Here is a 16,934-nt window from a genome sequence, read left to right as displayed (position 1 = left end):
TAGCCACGGCAAAACAGGTAATTTCGTTGCATCGTTCTTCTTCTTTCCTCGAAGATACGCGGTTAATCTTCGCTTGTGCACGATTAATGTCCGACGGCGTCCTAATTGGCGGCCGTAATAACGCCTCTTCGCAGCGTGGCCACTTGCTATCGATACAAGGCTGGATTTTCGAGGCAACGGAAATAGATGGATTGTCTTGACTGGAACTATTTTGCCTTGCAACTCTCTCGATGTTTTGCTGCGCTGATTAATATCTCAATTAGGTATTCGATCCTGGGACGCGTTACGGTTGTCGATGGGAAACGACCGGTTGAAATATACAGCGACACTTCGTTCGGATGCGTTGTAAGGTGAAATTACTGAAATAGAAGATTTAAATTCGGTGGTAGACGTTGAGACTCACTCGAACACTCGAAATTTGTGGGCATTAGTTATTTCACAAGCAGATTTTTTATTTTCGAAAAATTAAATGTGATTTTTGAAATTAGACTTTAAATGGAATTTTTGGTGCTTTACAAGTGGACGCGAGAAATGTTTTGAAATTAAATAATTCTGAAGTGCAGTTATCAACGTTTCAGAGTGCAAATTCTGGGTCAGAGAGCAATAGAAAATATTTTACGCATCTAAACACGTTATTTCTGTGCTTTTCAAAGTCATCTAAACTCATCGTCACCTTCCTTCTTTAATCGAATAGTATGTTCCTGTGAAGTAGTACCTAGCCTTTATTATGTGAGTACGCAAACAGAGGCAATCTTTACGATTTATTAAAAAAGGGGAGCTAATCGTAAAGTAATTAATTAATTGAATACAAGTGCTAGAACTATCGATCCATTATCATCCAGTGATAATATAAGTGTATACAAAACAGAGAAAGAGTTGCGCTATCATACACTTCCAGAAACCGAATGTGCAAATCCTTCTAACTTTCTCTTGGTCGGAAGCGATGTCAAACGAGTACTTTTATAGCAGCGAAACGAAAATATAGCACGTTATTTAGAATACGCGAAGTGACCTGCAGAAACACACTTAAAAAATAATTAAACCCCACAAAGACTTGTAATTATTCCCGTCTCCATTCGACATCCTATTCCAATTTCCCATGGCGATCTACCATTCAGTGGGCTTTCACGTTGCCTTCAAATTAAGCAGCTTAAAGTCTAATAAACCGTGTAACCTAGCATCATCGCGGATCCACCGTCCGTTCGCGATAACTTATATTAATCACCCGAAGCACACACCACCCCGCCTAGCCTCTCCATCAGGATCGAGCCGATCGCGCAAATTATATCATCCACTCCGTACCTCGGCCTGTCAATTAAGGGTTAATATTTCGCCGGAGCGCGTACGCAAGAGGGCAACGCGTGCAGCGGGCCGAACGGCGGAGCAATTAACGTTACCATAAGGATTAACAGCCGATTCCCGCGAGCGAGCGCGCACGATAAAAACCGACAGAGAGAAATCCACGAGGGGTCTAAAATACGAGCCGGTGGTGTGTACCCGAGGCAGCCTTTAACCGGAAAGTGGGCAGGAAAAAAAAAAGGTACGTCGGCCGGTCAATTTCACTGTGCAGATTAAACGGAAGATTAAATCCATTGAATGGATGCAGATTACCGCGGTGTCTGGATGGAAATTCGAACGTAAAGGGAACAATCGCTGCGGTGAGTTCGATCACACAGCGCCCTTGAAGCGGCCTTAAGGATGACCATTACTTCTCTCTTGCACTCCCCTTCTCGTTCTTCGCCTTTTCACTATTTTTTTTTTTTCTTCCAAGCGTTTGCTTCTTTCCTCCTCTCGGTAACTGGAATGCACTGGCAACAGGCATAGCGCCCATGACGTTTCCATTAAAGTTCAGCTTTCCGGCGCCAGATTCCCCGCTCGCGCAGGACGTTGAAGGGCGATTAAACATTCACCCCAGTTCAGATGGATCTTTATAACGACTGGAACGCCGCGCCGGGCCCCTCAACTCGAGACCACGGGATTTTACCACCGTCGGGGAGAGATCAGATTTGTTGCGTTACGTTTACTTGATCTTTTAATTGCCAATTATACGCGTAATCGGCGTGTTTCGTCGTACCGATGCGCCGCGATTAACTAATTCGTGGCGGGCATTATCTTGACAATCTGGGCCGACTCGTCATTCGTAAGGGCGGGGGCGGATGGATTAATAGTTGCGCGCGCGCAGAGTATCACACTGCCTTTCCCCCTGTTACCTGAGCCGCTGGGGAATTACAGAAACGGCGGGTTTTATTTAATCGTAATAAGTAAATGAATGGTTTGCTTTTGTTTCTGGTCGAATTACAGTGACACGTAGTTAATTCTTAGACTGTAGGAATATTTAAACGCTTTTGTGTTTTTCTTTTATATCAAAAGTAGTTTCTGTACTTCTGCAGGACAATGGAACTTCATTTTTCTTTTGGTAGTGTGATAGAGCAGAAAGAACTGAACAATTCTTATATTTGAGGTTTTCTTTTATCTCACAACGTTATAAAGTTAGATAATATTTTTTTTTGTAAATTGAAACCCTCGACTGTCGGTAAACTAATAAAAATGCACTAAAAAGTAAAAAATAATTTTTTTCCCTTATTTAATCTACGATTCTCATATTTTTTAAGTCGACGCCAGATTTACACAGTGCAAATGATGAGGCGCCGATTTAAAAAAATTGAGAGTCCTAGATTAAATAATTCGAATAAAAGAAAGATCATCAAAATCGGCTCATATGCTGAGGAGTTATGCGGGGACAAACGTAAACAAAAAATACAAACGGGTCGAATCTGTAACCTCCCCTTTTTTTGAAGCCGGTTAAAAAGAACTCTGTTGCTTGCATACTGCAATATGCGTTCTACACTCGCACGAAGTTTCATCAGAGCTTTCGGGTTGGGAACGTTTCCTTGCGAGATACATAACTTTGTATAATGTGAACGAATTGATCTATCGTTTTGATAACTTGTGCTAATGAAGAAACACGTGTAGAAGTGCAGTGATGTTTGAGTATTAGTGGTAGAAAGACGTTCGTAAGTGTGTAACACATATGCGCTATTGTTTCTAGGAATTTTAAACGGTTTATACATTCTTTTGTAGCGGACGTATTTTATGAGCGTATGTATATTATGTTCTCTACATGTCATATTTTACAATTGGTAATTTTGTGACATTTCTTGTACAGTCGTTTGCATGAAGACGAAGTACTTCTTTCCAAGCTTCACATTAAACAATTTTCACGTTTCTAAGGGTATGGGCTGTCTGATCCAATCGCTGATTATTACTAATTATTACCTAATGTCCACTTTACAATTAGTTTGACTTTCGGTACATGACAAAGCCTCGTAACTTCTATCATTAGATTTTATTCAGTCACTTTATTATTTTGTTTCTTGTATTTATTACACGGGGAATTCATCAAATCGTAGTTCGAATTAAGAGTTCACCAAAGCAGACAATAAAAACATTAATAAATGAGGATATCGAAAATAATAGTTTTCCAGTTACAGGGTATGCATATTACGTCTTCTTTATAGAATAAATAAATTCTTCTTTATGGAATAAATAAAACTGCATATCATAGGGAAACTAATAAACTTTTATATTTTAAATTCTCAGGAATAATAAAAAACAAAAAGTAACTAAAACTTGGATCTAAATGAAAAATGACAGGAAGTATCGATTTCGTTAAGGTGCAGGTAATTTGGAACACCGCTATTCAAATTTACCTTCACTTTAAAATAAAATTATTTTCTTTTATGATCTAATCAAGCTGAATAACCACAATATAGGAACAGCCTTAGGTAAATAAAATACATAAAAAGTAATATTTAAGTTGAACGATTTTATTTAAAATTCAGTAACAACTAAAAAATTGAGTGTATTTTAAATAAAATCGTTTAAGTTAAATTTGTTTTAATATTTTTTTTTTACTTTTTGGTGTCTAAGTTTTATTTGTGGTTATAGGCTGATTTCAAGTCGTTTGTATTTGTGGTTGTAGGTTATATTTATTGATGACTGTGTAATTTTTTAAACCACTTGGGGTTATTTTTCATAATTTTATATTGTCATCAAAACTACGTACCCCTGCAAAGTTTCAAATCTATTGGATAGTTGGAAGTGGGTTAAAATTGAGTTTCTAGATTTGAACCAAACAAACATACATACAAACAAGCAGAGGATCGAAGCTGAATAAAATCATTTAATAAATGGCCAGCACTGATCCAAACCGACGCGGCGCGGTAGCCGTTACTCGTGAAACAAAAGCGTTGCTAGCTTTGGAATATTCCAAATTACCTTCACCTTCGGTATTCCGAATTAGCAAAATGGCATTGAAACCTAAAACTTCATGTCACACTTTGTATTCTCGAAATTATCGCAAAAGTGACAGGCAACCATAGAAGGAACACGCAAATGAGTAGATTAAGCGTTTAACTATAAACTTTCGACATATTTTAACCATGATTGGAACGATTGAATACTTGTTGAAAAAGTTTTGCAGATTTTCTTATTCTGCAGATTAAGTCGAAAATGTTAAAATGGCGGTTCATCCACAAATGTCATTCGTTATCAGGTCATTAGCCCCTATTATCTATGACGTTACAAATTAGATAGCGTTTGCAGTTAATTAGATACTTCGGCATTCCAAATTACCAACAGTATTCCAAATATGCTGCACTTCCTCTACCTAAAATTAATTCACACAATAGATTCACAAAGTTGCTAGAAGCGAAGAAAAATTAGTCCACGCGAACTTTAATAAAAGCACGTATTAAATTCTGCATACAAGAATGGAGAAAATACAAGTGAAACTCCCTTTTATCTTAAATTTTCAACCAATTCAATCTACTAGAAGAAACCCAATTTCCTCAGTTACTGGATGGAACCAGGTACTCTGCTTCATAAAATCTATTTAAAACAAAAAAAATCTGCCGCGAACGTCATAGCCACGTCTAGTTTGCCGTGGGATGACAAGTTCAAGCAATTTCTAAAATACGATCGAGATTATTTCCGCCGGTGCTGCTTGCGCACGCACAGCGACGTCCTGTCCAATAAATTCAACGTAAGTAGCTTCGTTCCGAATGCGTCGTTAATAGTCCGACGAGAGTTCCTTTGAATAAAACCGTGTGCTGATATGTTGCACGCGCGAACCGGCCGGCCGCGCGCGCATCATGTTCCGCGAACGATTGCCACAAGTTAATGCAAAGTCAAGAAGTGACGTATCTTCTATCGTTTGAAATTTACTTACGTAACAGAGCGTCAAACCGCATTTTGCGTCCAAGCGTTTGCTGGCCGCCAGCGAGGCCCCGACACGCGCGTGTCGTTACTCGCGCACGTGCACGCGCTAATAGCGATAGTCTCGAGGCATATCAAGCCACATTTAAACATGCCGCGTAAGTTGCAGCGCACACCACCGACTTCTCCGTCGATTACACTGTTTCGGATAATAAAATCCAGCTCTGCTTGCTACTCGACTATTGTCTTCGTTCACTACGCTCACAATATAGTGCCCACTATTATCGAGTTCGTATCCCGCTCGTTATCATTTGGCCAGAAATTCTTAGAAAAGTATCGATGTTTTTGAATATTTTGACACGTTCAAGTGAGTAATGTTTCGTGCTGCTTGCGATGTTAGTCTAACCTCAGGAGTATTATTTTTTTTTCTACTGCCAATTTGTCGTATACCCAGTTGAAAAGCAAAGGCTCAAGATCCAAGGAGGCCTCTGAAATGGTAGAAATACAAGTAATATTCGGAGGCACTGGAACTTTGTCCGATGCTCCAAGTGCTTCGAAGGTTCTCGAAACTCACAAGTAGTTGAAGGTCTTTTATAAGTTTAAATAAGACTTCCTTGTTACATAAGCAGTAGAGGGAATACTCTCCTCGTTTCGTAAAACTTTACGCTACCATTACGAAGCTATCCTCAGTACATAGACAGTAATTTCACTCGATAATTAATAATTCAATTTCCAAGGCTCTGGAACCTTAAGGACACCTTTTAAGCGTTCAAAATTCCCAAATTCTTTCCAAACATCTTACTCCAGCTGCTGGCTTCGAACAACTTTCGAGGCGACTAGAATTTCCGTCCTATTCAATTATTCGAAGATTTCCAAGCCGAGGATCCATTGTCCATCGCTATGCGCGCCACATTCAAAGAACCGCGGTCACGCGTTCTCCGCACCATCGGTGCTGCAGTCCATCTCTCTTTCGACATTTTTTCCTTCCGATCCGCTGTCCCTTCAATGCATTTCTGTTTGTCATTGCCATTACTCGTTTCCTTTCTCGGCTGTTTGCTTTGCGCATGTTTAATTTCCATGCAAAATTACGAGCGCGTCGCGGGTATTACCGGGAAGACTTATGTGTCTCTCTGCAACGCACAAAGTAACCAGCGTTTCGTGACTCTACTGTCGATGTCGTCATTTGAAAATATACCAGTGTCACAAGTCGTAGCAAGAAGTGGAAGAGAACGATTTCCTCAAAAACAATTTATCCCGCGCTGTTATCGGTACTACACTTTATTACCGCGAATCAGGTGGTCAGGGAATAATTTTAAGTCGCAAGCGTGCGGGTTCAGTCGCTAGGTCCCGGCAAGAGTAATAGGGGCAACAGGAGTTTGAGGAAATGCCACGTTTCCGCGACCTATTCGCAGAATTCCCAGGAGTGGTGCACCGAGTAGGGATCGCGTATTCCTCTGGGGTGTATAGCAAGGATACTGCTACCACTAGGAGTACCAAGGGAGGATTCAAAGAGCAAGGTCTTCAGCTAACCCTTAGCTGAGTTTCCGGAAGAACTGTCGATCGCCACTAGGGAACTTTTCCTCTCCTTACGATTAGTAAAATTACTCGTCGAATGTTTATGTCCGAAAAGACTGACTTTTGCCAAAAAGCGCACTGCTTTCGTACAGGTCAGCGAAGCAGAGCCCCGGCGTTCTTATCCGCCGCGACCTTAGAGCACCGAGCCCTTACCCTACGCTCTTACCGCTTAAAATTACATGTCACGCTACACCGGGCATTAACGATCGCAGGAGCATTCTGTCATTCCGTGATTTGTATTCGTGATGAACGAGGGCCTGTTTACATGGTTTATACAGGATGATCCGTAATTGCGCGTCGATACTTCAATGGGTGAACCCAGAGAATAAATTAGATGGTAGATGTTCTGTGAACATTTGTGGTGGGACTTAATACATCTCAGGTAGGATCGCAACCTGCTTGGATTTTCAAAATGTGATAGGTACGTCTGTCCTACGAATCTGGTATCTTAACCCTCGTTCAGGGGATACAGAAATTCGTTTGGATTTATTCTAAATATCAAGCTAATTGTTATTTGTCGCGTGTTATCTATTTTTAAAATGAGAATTCTGGAAAGCGATAGTGTAAAATTAATATAAATTAACTGAAATAAATTATTCTGGGGTGTGCTCGTGTGAAATCATATTGTGAGTGAAAATGGAGCTCGTGTTCGCCATGGGTTTCATTGGAAAGTCATCTACTGTCCAAAGTTTGGAGCTGTTCGATGCTTACGAAAACTACAGTATGTAATAAGTGCGTTAGGGGACCTCTTCCATGTAGTAATAGCAGGCCTCGAACACAACTGAATGACACCAAGTAGGTACACTGCCGTGCAAAATACTTGAAGCACTCACTCCTGCCTCCCGAGACACGGTATGGAAAACAGCATTCCGTTACCACCAAATACTTGCCAGTATTTCTCACGGCAGTGTACCTACATTGCAAATATGTGAAAAATAGGGACAATTATGGTACCACTCGATTATAACAAGAGTTCCTATCTGCTGCACATTTAAAAGCAGGCTTGCGGTTGCTGTTAATCTTTCTGAGATTTCCAAATTATTCATTAATTATTGAAGACATTCGTAACCGTATATTATAAATAAAGTAGAGTTGTATGCATGAAATGACATTGAATTTTTCCACTCACGCGTGGTAATCAATTGATTCTGTTAATTCAGAAATACGAGGGGCCAGATAAAAGGTTAAGTATTGCATTGATTAGAATTCATGAGTCGATTGTGAACTTGATCCCGCCATTAATGGACGTTCGTTGTCTGTTGTTAATATTTTGGAATCACACTGGATAGATCGGGAGATTTAATATCAGAAATCTAATTTGGCGCGCAACGGGTATGAGCATCGCGATACCCAAGATTTAATTTCCCTCGCAGGAAAATTGTCTGGCATTTGCGCCAGTCGTCCTTGGTGCAGACCCTAACCCAGACCCTCGCCGACACTCACTGGCGTTATTTTAATCCGACAACTTGGTGCATGCTTATGTAACTTTCAATTCATCGGGAGTGATTAGCGCGGACCCGAAGGGTATAGCGATTTGTAACTCTAATCGGTAGCAAGAAAATAATGGCGCGAGATATGATCGCGTCGCAATTAATTAGAGCGGCTCCAGCCGTATAAATAATTACTCAGAGTGCCTAGGGGACAAGTACCGAGGCAGCAAACAAGTGCGGATTACAGGCTTGTGTGGACGAATAGGAAATGGTTGATTTGGAACCTCGTGGGGGACGAAAAAGATTATACTAGCGTTCCAAAATCATCAAAGGATCCACCAGCATCCGATATTTTGGATGGTTAACAGAGCAAGGTGTTGCAATTAAAAATCCCGAAATCACCCTTTTCTTTTATCTGGTCGTCATCATAGCCACAAACCTAAACAAAGATTGGTATCCCTAATCAATAAAATAAATAAAATTCTTTTGACATCCAGAAACGCTTTTCTTGATAATATCACTTTCTTAGTACGTACTCACGCGACACTGGCAGCGTTCATACAAATTCAGAAGAATAATTAGATTGGCATCACTTGAATTCAGAATTTTAATACGGAAAATAAATCTACACGCATATGTAGGTGAAATAAACGTGACCCTCCTTCGCGGTTACAAATGTGCGAGTGATTGTATCTACATAAATTTGTCAGATATACCAATGACAAACCAAACGAGTCACAAAAGTGTCTTCCGTGAAAACACCACCGCGCACTCTCCCAAACAAGCCCCCAAAGTTTCGCTCGCGCCAGTTCGGATCGAGTTAGCTAGGCTGCTGGCGACGAGGAAGGTGAAAAACGCATCGCGCCTGGTGCAGGCGTAAAAGGTCGAAGGTAAAGCGACCTGTCAGAGGAGGCGCCAGGAGCCAGCAATGCCGACAGCCCTGGTTTCTCGCGATCTTCATCGGTGTGTCCGCCTATCTAGTCCTTTTATCCCGTGCACGCGCGCATCGCGTGCGGACGCCGCCGCGCTTTTGAAACAGTGTGCAAAAGTTGCGAGTGCCACTCGTTGGTGGTCACCGCTCAAAGAAAGCTGGGGAATCCGGATAGGCGAACGCGATCCTGTACAGTCCGGCGAGAAACTCGCGTGGAGGTCTAATTACGTCAATGACGCGCGGAGGCGACCGCGAGCAGACGGGAAACGACGCGCACTTATGCGAGTAATCGTGTTGGGAATCCTCGTTTCGCCTGGGTCGCGGGTGTCCTCTGCGGCTAGGGGTCAGTGGCGAATGTTCGGCGACAGTAGGTACGCCGGGGCTGAGGAAAGCGAAGATTCAGGCTTCTGTAAGTGCCCAGGACAGGTCCCGAGGGTGAACACATTCAGTAAAGTGAAAATCTCTCTCTGGTTTCAATTGGTTCATCCGGGGACACCTTATATGGTCGTGAAGTCCTGGAATATTTGTCGCTATATTCGACATTATCTGCCCTATATTTTAGAGAACACCTACACTTATTCATACTTATCATTATTTTTTCTTCTTTGAATTATTCATTCCTTCATTAGCAAGTGCATTATATTACTAACGACGGCCTGATACGAAAAATTGGCGTGTGAGAAGTATTAGAAGCGCCGCAGCGAATATTCCGTATTACTCAGAGATCCAAAATAACAATTATTTTTAAAAAAAATTGGAAAACGTCAGTAATTTTTTTTTAAATGGAAACCAGTTGTCATGAAATCGCAAAGAAATTTCTCAAAAAGTGAAATGATTAAGAAATATTAATTTTTGACTACCATTAATCGTTATTAATGCTGGAAATTTAATTTTAATTACCAGCAATTTTTTTCCACGGCAAAATTATTTTTCTCTGGTTACATTCGATCATTGTCAATTATTCTTATTAATGTTACTAATAATTAGTATTCATTGACGACATGAAAAAAAAAATTCAATACAAAACTTATATATTTTATGAAGCAAAAAAAAATAAATAAACGATATGAAAATATATGAAACAAAGTATAGGATAAAAGATATTGACTGCATTTTACCGTTTTCTGCTTAATAAAGCATATTTGTTTTGTAATTAATTTTTTGTCGTGATTTCGCCGTCGATAATGGTTGCTGGAAACCACAAAAATTTCCGGCCATTCATGTTGATTACCAAAATTAATTTTCTGTCACCAATAATGTAACAAAAAAATATGACATTATGAATTAATGTTTATTCGTAACCAAATTTGCCTTATAACAGTTATGATGACTGGTATTACCGAATATTACCGTTAAGGTCCCTCCGGCGAGCGTGGCGCTCGCGTCGCGCAGTTTTTGCCCTGGCGAACCAGGGCGCGTAATGGGGAGTCATGTCTTCGTTACTCCGTCTGACCGGCTATCTTCAATCTCGTGGCAATTTGAATTCTCCACCGACACCGTCCGCGCCTATCCACCGCGAGGTAAACGAACAGGGTCAAGCGAAAAGAAAAAGGAGAAAATCGCGCACGCACGTCTCCCAAAGAGAAACAGTGAGGAATGTGGTCGTGTGGATGCATAAATAGACATGTGGACGAACAGGAATATGGGCGGAGGCAGGGCAACGATACCGGCAGAGACGGGGAACTGTTGCATCGTGGAAAACGTGGCCTGGGCTGGGCGAGTCGCGATGCAAAGATACGTCGGTGCACTCGATGCACCGATACTCGCAAAAATAAACAGATAAGCGCGCCGCGCCGCGCGAAGCCACTTGCCAGCCTTGGAGCTGCGCTCTTATCGATAAACAATTATTAATCCCTGCCGTTGGGGCATCCAGAAATTTTGCTGGCCGTACTGCCGCTGCCAGTGGTGATCGAACGTTAAGATTAAAACAGCCGGTGGTACTTTTGCGTTAAGAGCACATTTAGAAAGCAGTTTTTCCGTTTCAGATGTTGCTCACGGAGGACGGGTTAGCTTCTTATCAGAGTCTTTGATCGAGTATCTACATTCGAATGTTTCCATGATCATTTATCGGGGTACTCTTTAAGCTTCTGGAATTGTAGCGTTCCGTTTTCGCGCTAATTCGTAATTCACTCGAAACTCCGTCGAAGCAGTGAACAGCTGTTTAGTGAGAGCTCACAGTCAGTTAGGAGTATTTCGTTGATTTCCTACGAAGTACTTTTGAAAGGAATCCCGTTTAAATGGATGGGAAGTTGTTCCACGTGGGAGCGTGGCTTTATCGGTATCTATTTAGCAGTTACGTATTTCTGAGTCGTAGCATCGGGCTTGCAGCGCGCGCGAGACAGAGCTCGTGGCCTATAATCTGATTCATAGATAACCAGGAACGGGTCAGATCGATCAGGACGTCGGCGTAAGGTGCATGTGTTACCGTGATGATGAAGATCGCACGGATCAGTAAGAGAAGTCTGTAGAAGAAGATGGATGGAATGCAATCGCGTTCCAGGGCTGTCTTCCCGCTATCGAAGCTCCACTTCGAGGGCGACGTTTTTGCACGTTATTCGATTACTTCCTCATTATTTTATGCTAGTGAATGAATCTCCATTAATTGCAACTCAAAAACAGGTCTTACGATTTTTAGCGAGCAACTTTATGCGACTCTATGCAATATTTATTCAGGACACCTCGGTAGCTCTATGCAATACTTATCTCGCAATCGTATGCAACTTCTTGCAGTTTCACGACTTGCTCTTATTTACGACATTTCTGCAACTTTATGCACTATGTATCTAGGTACCTGTTTATGTAGAAATCTTATGCAAACCTACGCAATTCTTATCTATCACATTTTCGTGACTCTACGCAATTCTTATCTAGGAATCATATGCTACTCCGTGCAATTCTTACCTACAAACTTTGTTATTTATACTATTTAGTTAACGAATCTTATACACCTCTACCAGAAAGAAATCGATCAATTTCTGCAAGTCAGTAGAATTCTGCCCGAAAGTTGCAATATCCTTCGTGCGTAAACATCCACCTCCGCGCATTCCTTCTGAACTTTCTACTGTACAATTCTGCGCGTTCCCGTCCATAATTTCCCATCCATTCTCTATCGCGGTTCCACTGAAGCGCAGTTTCGCCGCGGCTTTCTATCGCGCAGAGGCCCCCGCGCCAATCGCCTTCCTGCGGTTTATTAAAATGTATTTCGGTGTTGCATAAATGTCGCCCGCGCACAGTCGATTTTCCCGGGTTGACAAAGGTTGGAGGCATGACCGTTGGCATCCGCACGCGCGAACTAACAGTCGGTTTGTTATTACACACCGACACGGCCGACTTGATTTTTCACTTATGCAATATGACTTGCGGACTAGCAACACGCGAATATCCTGCACTTTGATCCGCTAACGTCCACCGCGGCAGCGGTGGCGGCGGAGTCGCTTCGGTTTATACAGTTTCTATTTTAGAAACGTTGTATGCAACGCTCCCGGTACATAGTTACCATCGCGCGCTATCGAGCGGCCGTTTATTTTCACGGTCACGTAATCGACTTAATAAGCGTGCTCCTGAGAGATAGAACAGGGGCCTTCCACGAAATCACTATGATTTCACGTCCGTCTAGACCAGAATTAGACATGGAAAACGAGTTCACTCGTCGTTGCTGCTACTCGAGCTTCGGTTTGATTCCCCGGACCAGCTACCGTTAAATAGCCAGCCAATGTCCATCTGCCTCCATAGAGTAGCAACGTTTTCTCGCCCGGATTCTCTTTTTCTGTTTCACGAGGCTCGGGGAGGCCGCGCACGAGCTTTCCCGTTCGTGCAGCACCGCAAGGAGTCGGTCGTTGCTAATCTTTTGCAAAGTGGCAAGTCACGATGGTTACTCCATCCGGTGCATTTGTTGCGCCCCCGGCGTTTCTATTTGCGTTCCTGGCCGGGTCAGGCAATTTTGGGAAATTTGTTAGGAAGTAAGCATCAGGGAAGCGTTACATAGTTGGCTGGTACGTGAGAAATGGAAACTGCATTTTAATTAGCTTCCTCTTTGTCAGAAATGTGTTGTATTTGAAATTGAAACGAACGAGTGTGTATTGCTCACTTTTTGAGCGTTGCTTTTTGTGCGCTGTGGATGATGGGGATAAAGTGGCGGTAATTTGTTTGTTTAAAACCGATTTCTAAAAGAAGGAGGTTATAGATTTGACCTGTATTTTGTTTGTGTTTGTCACCGTATAATTTCTCAGTATATGGACCGATTTCGATGATCTTTTTTTAATTCGAAAGAGGGCGATGCTCCGGTGGCACCGTTCTACACTGCATAAATATTGGCCCAATATGTTGCTAGTTCTGGTTAATAATAAAGACTACTGTCACCTAATTATTATTATTTTATGTACGTACACACATATCTCGTAAGCATGTTGTGTCAATATATATATAAAACTGAAAAGATAACAAATTAAAAAAAAAAAATTAAAACCGACTTCAAAATAAAAATGCACTGAAAAGTAAAAAATAATTTAATCCCTTATTTAATCTACGACTCTGAGATTTGTGGGCGCAGATTTAAAAAATATGGGCGTCGTAGATCAAATAAGGGATTAAATTATTTTTTTACTTTTTAGTGCATTTTTATTTTTATGAAGTCGGTTTTAATTTTTTGAAAAAATTTGTTTTAAAGAATAGAATAATCTCAATTTTTCAAAACGACGAAACACGTCGCCTAGTAAACTAATCCTTCTAGCTTCTACAAAAACTGAAGTCGTTTGAATCATTTCTAAAAAGCTATTCTCTTTTAAAGGGTGTCTGAATACTTTTGTCGCCCTCACTGTATACAAGAATTTATTTTTCTATCCCAGGATTTGTCTAACATTTGGTAATTGCTACAAGCAAAAGTTGGTGAAATTTCAATACATGTATCACGCGCTGGAACAGAAATAGAACGGGCCGAAACGACTGCTAACTAGCGACGGTAATTGATCCACGTTGGCAGATGAGAATTCTAAATCTCCTCAAGTAATTGGAATAGTCCGCGAACAGAATTACAAATTGAACTAGCGTCGTGTCACGTCGGAGGATAGATTTCTGTCAACGAGACGCTTATGCTGCCTTTCTTCCATTTATACCATATGGATTCAACGATCGAATCTAATTCGAACAATTGCATAGCGCAGCGTTTTGAAACACTGCTATATAGTAACAATGGTCATCCAATTCGACTCATTGCAGATTCGTCGATCACTTTAATTATTGTCCTAATCCGACTCTATTTGATTTTTGCTCGAATCTCAACAATTGGGGGAGTCTTGATGGGTCTTAAAAGTTTTAATCTATCTTGAACGATGACATAGAATCCTTAAAATCCTAGTCGTCATTTGAACCTGCTGTTCATGGTTCCATCGTTCCACATTTCATGCTGTTTTACTGATCTCGCTTGATTCGTCAATTAATTGAGTTATAAATTTCGTCTGTTAAGAATAGATTTTACCATGACTTATACCTACTACTTTAATTTATATTATTAATACGTCAAATTACTTTCAAACATTCGATATTCCATACCGTCGAGAATACATTTTTCTCTGGGCATACGTAGTTCTCTGATATAAATACTGGAGGCATCATTCCAAATGCTAAACTACCAGCGACTATCTCTGTATTTAGCTCACTCAGAATTTTGCAAAAAAAGGAAAAGAAAATTTAAATAAGCTTGCTTCTAATCAACAAGAGAGCATTATTCTTTCATTTTCTAGAGACCAGAAGAAATTAAATTCGAATAAAAAAGATTGCAACCCTCGTCGACCATCTTTGCGTATCAGTCCCTGAGGTGTATCAGCTTTGTCTAAATTTAAGGAAGCAGCTGTATAATAACATAGTTTCTCAGTCCCTTATCTCATAATATAAGTGCAACATGAATCTGGTACTCAAGTTTCAAAGGATTCCAGGAGCAAAAGAACAACGCCTCATTCTTAGCATGGCTGACATAAATTTGAAGTGTTCTCGCTTCGAGTATAGCCCGTCAAGATAACCGTGCACGCTGTAAGTATAATCCGAACGGAACAGGGGAGAGGGAAAAAGGATGGGAGCATAAAAGTATAATGTATTTCATGGACGAGCAGCCTTTTTTCTGTTACATTTACATCGCCACGCCTTACTTGCATCCCATCCAAAATGCAATACTCAGTTTACACCCGGTTAGACTTGCTCCAGGCGTTCCGACGATTTTCTGATTACACGGGATCGTTCCTTTAAAGACAGCTTGTATTACAAATACCTGGATATCAGCTCATAATTGGATTGGTACCTCCTCCTCCCTGTACTTTCTTTCAAGTAAATTGCGAGCACGGCGCTGCAGAAACCGGATATCGCCTGTTGAATGATTGAAAGTGTTGATGCCCTTAGGCGGTCGAGGAACAGTTGCAGAAACTTTTTAGCGGGCGAAATAATACGAGAGAAAGTCAGATAAGAGATTGTTAACTATACTTGAATAAGGTGAATGTCCCAATTTCTGCTGATGTCCCCATTTCTGATCATTTCATATTTTTTTTCATTATTATATGCGTTACGCTTGTACTATAGTTGGAACAAAATAATTCGAAACTATTTAAACATTTAGAGCATTATATACTTAATTAGAAATTACTAATAGTTAACAATCTTGAAGTATCTTTCTTAAACAGTTTTTGAATTGGTTGATTTATTATTAAAGAATTAATCAGTTACTCTGCAGATTTTGAACACAAACAAATTTTTTACACCTTCTTTATGACGAGTTATCTCTTAAATGAGTAGAAATTGAAACATTCACCTTATAGCTCAGTTATCCAAGGAGTTTTTTTGGTTAGTGGGTGAAGAGTTGCCAAGAGTTTAATAGATTGATCTTCCAGCGACAAGCGTGGGAGACTTCAATATTTTTTGGTCCCGGGTTTGTATCTCGTCGCGGAAACTTTTTTTCCCCCAGAAACACAATTGCGTCTAATGTTACAGTTTTGGAAATGTGTTCCTCATGGACTGTGTATTTACTCATTATTAATATACTGCTCGACACTATTTTTAGTCGAGTATATGGTTATGTATACATTAATTGGGACAAAAATGCTCAAGAAATGGTACGTACAATTTTCTTAAAAGTCATGTAAGAAATATATAAAACAGAGAAAACAATTTGAATACACGAAATATACATACGAATTTAGAAAACTTATAACTAGGATTAATTTATTACGACACACTTTTTTACGATAAAGTTTGTCGCTTTTTTAATAGTCACTTGTTTACTAATTGTTAATTTTGAAACATCACGCCTACTTCTAAATAATAATTGATAATTTAAAGCAATGCCATCTATGTATGAGATAATACTCTATTTTACACGAATTTCGTTTACTTTTCACGTGATCGATCGGCAAAAAATAGTTGTCCAGCACTACAATATAGTTTTACGGTGAAAGTAGAAATACATATGTATGTGCGTACAATTGGATGTAGCCTATATGCGCTAACCGCAGACAAGTTTGATGTGCCCTACTACTCCACTACCCTGATACCCGTACCGGACTATGTATGCGGTTATCCCAAACTTTATATGTAATTTTCTAGTAAGTGGCCGAATGTTAGAAGCTACAATTACATACAGACCAATCATCTTGCACAAGTTTCATTGATATCATCGAGAACCATATGTGAGGTTTCCCTTGTAAATAAAACATTGAATAAAGAGGGCGTTTTGTGCAATATGTGTCCTTTGATAATTTGGACACGCTGCCTATTTTATAACTTTAATTGTTGGAGTAGAA

General features: G+C 40.4%; 1 protein-coding gene across 1 annotated transcript in view; it reads left to right on the top strand.

Moving 5' to 3' along the window:
* Dsx (transcription factor doublesex) overlaps window positions 1–16,934 on the top strand; it is a 129,527-nt gene that overhangs the window by 63,275 nt on the left and 49,318 nt on the right. The window lies entirely within an intron of this gene.

This window comes from Andrena cerasifolii, chromosome 4 (assembly GCF_050908995.1).
Source record: "Andrena cerasifolii isolate SP2316 chromosome 4, iyAndCera1_principal, whole genome shotgun sequence".
Taxonomy (NCBI): domain Eukaryota; kingdom Metazoa; phylum Arthropoda; class Insecta; order Hymenoptera; family Andrenidae; genus Andrena; species Andrena cerasifolii.
The sequence above is the reverse complement of the archived record's forward strand: the minus strand, read 5'-3'. Positions and strand labels throughout refer to the sequence as shown.